Genomic DNA, 5876 nt, shown 5'->3' on the forward strand with positions numbered 1-5876 from the left:
GGTGGGTGGTTGGAGAACTTTAGGCATGAGGAGACTTGTGGGACCAGGGTTCATTCTGTGTCATTGGGTCGCTTTGTGTCACCCAAATGTCAGTATGATTAGAGATAGACCTTTTAGGAGGGTCTTGTGGTTAAATTAAGTCACAGAAGTAGGTTCCTAGTCCAATAGAGAAAGAGAACACGCCCTTTCTTCCCCCCCACTCCCACCATGCACCCAGCAAGCAGGGGCCAGATGAGGACACAGTAGGGAATTAGCCAGTCATCAGACAGAGAGACCTTACCAGATATGACAGCCTTTCTTGGTGTGTAAGACTTGATCAAGACTTCCCCTCACAATAGAGCTAATATAAAATTCTGTGGCTTATACAGTTCAACTCATGACTCTGTTAAAGTGGCCTCGGCAGGTTGAAAACAAAGCAAAAACAAAAACGAAAACATTTTGTTCTGATGGGATTTGTTTGTTTGTTTCGTTGCTGTTGCTGGGAAAATATCTTTTTAAAACTACACAATTTTTACTGTTGTGAAATACAAATAAAACTTTTAATGTTAATAACTTTCAAGGGTAGAATTTGTGATATCTATGATGTTTCATCTATGATGTTGCATTTATCTCCATAACTCTTCAGCACTGGCAGCCATCATCTGTCCTGTTCAGAGCAGGCACATTTGGCTTGTGGCAAATGGCCAGCAACTGCCCTTGATCATATCCACGTGAGGGAGTTATCAGACTCTCACGTGAGGGTGCCTTCATAAGACTCTGTTCAAGGTAGCTGCTGACACGTGGGCTCCATGTACTCTTTGAAGGCCTGAGAGATTCTTGTCTGTCTTTGTTCTACATCTGAATTGAAAAGGAGCTGGTCCTAAATTTGTCTTTTCTTGGAAGACAGGCAAACATCATCGTTTGAACGCTGCTCAGAAAAACCCAGTCCCAAGTGATAGGTCTTGTCTGTGTCCACACTCTGTGCCCGGGCTCATATTTTTGTATCTACAGTCTCATGACACAAATCCCTTTTAAAGTAGATGATGATATACTCATTTTAAAAATGAAATTTCAGCGGCTGGGGAAGGCCTCAGCAGTTATGGGCACTGGCTACTCTTTCAGGGGACTTAGGTTTGGTTCCCAGAATCCTCATAGCCACTCACAGCAAATAAAACTAACATTTATTTGCCTGATGTAACTGTCCTCTCTGAGGCTTACTGCCTTCATCTGCTAAACTAGGCCTAGCCCGGGGAAACTTCTAGCCTCTGTACAATCTACCCTAGGCCCAGAATGCTTTTAGCCTCTGAGACTTGCTGCTGAATAAACTCATTCCTTCACAGTTCTTTCTGAGCTCTGGCTGGCTAGTCAATTCAGCTGTTCTGGCTCAAACTCCTCTCCAAGGTGATTCAGTCTGGCTTCTCTCTCTCAGCCTCTGATTCATTTGCTCTGCTTGGCCTCAACTAACTCTAGCAAGATGTTCTAATCTTCTGGCTCCTTCTCACTTTATGGCTCGTTCTGTCTTCACCTGTATCTAGCTTGTTCTCTCTCTGTACAACTGTCCCAGTAAAACTGCCTCCTCTCCTTTGCCCTGCTCCCTCTAAGTCACCTCACTTTCCTCTCTGTTCTCATGAGAGTGGTGCATATCCTATACTAGTTCTTTCTCTGATTTGTCACTTTGTCCGACACTCAATTAGACAACACTTTCAAATGTACAAGTATGTAGCATGTAGATTTTACTACCATGCTACCAGCCTCGTCCAGATTCCCTAGGATCCACAGATACAAAACAACAACAACAACTACAACAACAACACACACACACACACACATACATGCCAGTTAATCTTAAAATGCCTTTGCTAACTTAATGACTGGGCACTCCTAAACCTCCCCTGCCACCCCAGGCTTAGATAGAGTGACCATTGTCTGCTCCAGCAGAAAACTCACATGGCTAGTTGACTTTATCTCCTGACACTACAGCTTCCTTCTTCTTCCCCAGATTCCCCAATTCTAGCTTACCTTCAGGGACCTGGAAGTCCTGCTTATTCCAACCAGTTTATTGGCCACTAGTATCCTTACTGATGGATCAAGAACCAATTGGGGAACAGGACCTTAGCATCAGCAACACCCACTACACCTTTCTCATCATTGTTTGGGATTATACTAAGGGCAAATCTGTATTCCAGCCAGAGGGGTTAAAGGTGTGTATTATAAAGCTGAGCCACGCCCAAAAGTGGAAACAGGTTTTTTCCTAATAAACAGCACAGCCTCAGGGTTCACAGTGTGATCAAATATCCTGCAATAACAGGCACTAACTCTAGTCCCAGGAGATATGGTACCTTCTTATGACCTCTGCAGATACCAGCACAGACATAGTGCACAGATATACATGTAGACAAACACCCATATGGCACATTGAAATATAATACTGATAATAATAAATAAAATAGATAAAAGAGCTATACAACAGTTCTTTGTTATTGTGTCTGTGGGTATGCGGGTAAGTATGTGAATGGAGGTATACGTGTGTTGTGTGTAAGTGTGGGAGAGAGATGATGACTTGTGGAGTAATTTTCTTTTTCTTTGCACCATGAGGACCCCAGTGATCAAACTTGGGTTGTCTGGCTTGGCAGCAATCACCTCTACTCACTGAGCCATCTTCTTATCCCTTAGTCTCATTTTACAGATGAGGAAACTAAAGCTTGACAGAATCAAGTACCTTGTCCATCATCATTTCTAGGGAGTTGCAGGGCCAGATTCAAGCTCAATCTGATTTCTGAGTCTAGAAACATTATCAAATGCATGCGCATGCATGCACACATGCAGACTTCAGGAGATGCAGACTTACTATTCTTTGGTATCGGAGGAAAGATTCTTAAAGTGAATAAAGCCACACTTATCTTGGGGATGTATGGATCTTCTAGGTCCCCATGGTACACTAGCCATCTCCCACATCTCTCTGTTTCCCAAGCCATCCTCTGCTTTTCTCTACCTACATCTGTGCTTTATAACGCTCACCTCTGTAGACTGCATCCTTAGAGCTGCTTGCTGGTTTGATTACAAGGTAGACTCTTGTCTGTCGTAAGTAAGGCATCAGAGAGTAGAGAGAGATGTGACCAGCACAGATGTTTGTGCACACATGTACACATACATACTCACATAGATATGCACACAGGCGCACACACTAAGGTGTCATCTTGGGACATCAGTATATTTTTGTCTGTTTAAACTTGGTTCATAGTTTTCAGCTCCTAAATGGAGCCAAGCATGGGGTGGTGATGCATGGCGTCCTCTGCAGTCGTTTCTGGTGTCTCACCTTTTTGTCTATGTAGGCTTCTCATACTCCTAGCGATTGCCCGCTAAGATTTTCCTACCTCTGCACGGGGCTGTGACTCAACCTAAGCTGACTGAGAAGTTCTCTGCTGGCCCGGGAGTGGTCCAGGGCCAGGCCCTGTTTGAATGAAGATACTGAGGAAGCTTTTGACACAACAAAGCTAAGCAGGATGAGCTTAGGAAAGAGACAATAGAGGGTCTGGAAAGATTGCTCTGTCAGTCAAGTGCTTGCTGGACAAGCATGGGGATCGAAGTTCAAATCCCAGCACCCACATAAAAATCCATGCTTGTGCCTATAGTGGGGTGTGGGGTGTTAGAGGAGTTGGTGGTGGAGACAGATAGATTCCAGAAGCTCCTTGGCCAGCCTGTCTATCCCAGATGGTAAGCTCCAGCTTCAATGGCAGGCCCTACCTCAATTACCAAGGTGGAAAGTAATAGGAGGAAGATACTCAGTGTTGATTCCTGACCTGCATGTGTGGTGTGCACACACGTATGAACATGGACATACACACACACAATAAAGAAAACAATGAAATCAAAAGGAGACAAAAATGCTCCTGGCTTTAATGTGAGCCTGTGAATCCAGAGATGCCTGGAGCCTTCACCTTCGATTTTCATTCCTTGCAAACCAGTGGTTTCCCCCTTTTGATAAGGAGTCTTGTTGTGCAACTGTAAATGTCACTGTAAAGTCTTCATTCCTTCCCGCCCCTGACGTATTGCTAACAATGTGGCAATGCAGCCTCTATGTTGTCTTTTATCTTAAAGCTTCAAAGAAGAAAGTGTTCACTGTTTTGATAAACTTGGTATGGAGGTCTCCTGTAGCATAAGCTTAGGACTAAGTTTCCTTCTTTTCTTCCTGCCTTCCCCCTTCCCTCCTTCCCTCCCTCTGCCCCCCCTCCCCTCCTCCCCTTCTTTCCTTCCTCTCTCTGTTTCTCTCTCTTTCTTATTTTTTTCTTTTTTTGCAAAATAGCCCTCAACTATCTTTCTGTGTAATCTCTCTGTAGTCTGGGAAAGACAATTGCAGACAATTTTTCCACAGCCATTTCCTCCAGGCTAAGAATCCTGGCAACTTAAATCTTCCTTGGAGAGGGATTTTTTTTTTTTTTTTTTTTTTTTTTTGTTTTTTTTTTTTTTTTTTTTTTTTTTTTCCTCAGCACACCTCTTTGAATTGTGGCTTTTGAACTTTCTCATTTCATCTGAAAAGGTGGTGAGTGGCTCCAGGATTTTGCCTGGAAGGGCTTTGCTGGAAAAAAAAATTGCACTCTAACCACAGATTTATAACACTGAGATGTTACACCAAATAAGTGTCTTTTAAGTATGTAAGGCATGGAGAAAAAAAAATTCAGCCAACAACCTCGCCCCAGAAAGTGCTTATCTATAAGTCCCTTCTTGGTTTGGCTCTATGCTATTGGCTGTTTTCTAGGGATGCGGTCCTGTTAAAGGTTTCCTGGGTCCATCAGCAGGGTGTAGGGTGGGGGCAGGGTTAAGGGATCCTTTGGTCTTGAGGGGAAGGGTTTGTGGCCTTGTGGGATTCATCTTGCCTGCGTCTATCTGTTCTTCACAGGGGTGTGGCTATTCCCTGGTTTTGTGAAAAGGAGCATTTAGGGAACCAAGCCAAAAGGGGAGACTTCCCAGAAGCAGGGCTCACAGGAGGGAGCTTTCAAGGCAGAGGAGGAGGAGGAAGGCTCTGTTTTCTTAAAGAGAAACCTCCCTTAAAAGATCTATTTTTTGCCTTTAATGAATATTCTGTGACTTGGCTGAGATCCAAGAACCTAACACGACCATGCCCGTCTCCTGCATTCAGCTTGGGAGCATGATAGGGGATGCCTTAAATAGAAACCTTAAATTTAAGGAGGAATCTTGTCTTCCTAAAATAATGCTCAGAATAATGAACGTTCAGTTGGGTTTAATTCCTTTTAAGCCTGCCTGCCTTTTGCAAGCACTCAGGGATCCCTGGGAGCTGGGTGCGGTGGGGAGGCCTGCTCCTGAGATGAGTTCTTGGCATCCTTCTGTATGCATTGTCCACAGGTAGAGCTTTAAACAAAAACTCACTCTTCTCCTTTCCCATTTCACCTCTGCTCCAACTTTTAAATATAATTCAATCACAGGCTTGGGAAATTTAATGAATTAAATTACCACCATTAGCTCAAAGAAGAGAATCTATTCCTGGTTAGCTCAATTATTTCGAGGAAATTAACCATTTAGAAAAGTGGTTCTCGTCTGTCTGCACAGTGGCTTGACCCACCGAGCTCTCATTACTCCCATTCTGAATTCCCAGAGTTTCTGTTTGGATAGGGGTGGGGAGAGAACCAACCACTTTCCATATCTCTACAAACTGCATCATTTCCATCTGCAGTCAAAGTTAGAATGCTTGATTTAGGAACGGAGGGAATTCACACTTTGTGAACAACTTATCAGGAAGCTGTTTCATGAGAAGAGCCTGGAATTTGGAGTGGAGGATTCATTCCTGTTCCTGTGTTGTCTGTTTGGACTTGATCAATGTGCTTGTTCTCTCTCTCTCTCTCTCTCTTCCTCATATTCTCTTTCCTCTTGTAACTCCTCCT

Source organism: Mus pahari, chromosome 19 (assembly GCF_900095145.1).
Source record: "Mus pahari chromosome 19, PAHARI_EIJ_v1.1, whole genome shotgun sequence".
In the NCBI taxonomy this organism is placed as follows: domain Eukaryota; kingdom Metazoa; phylum Chordata; class Mammalia; order Rodentia; family Muridae; genus Mus; species Mus pahari.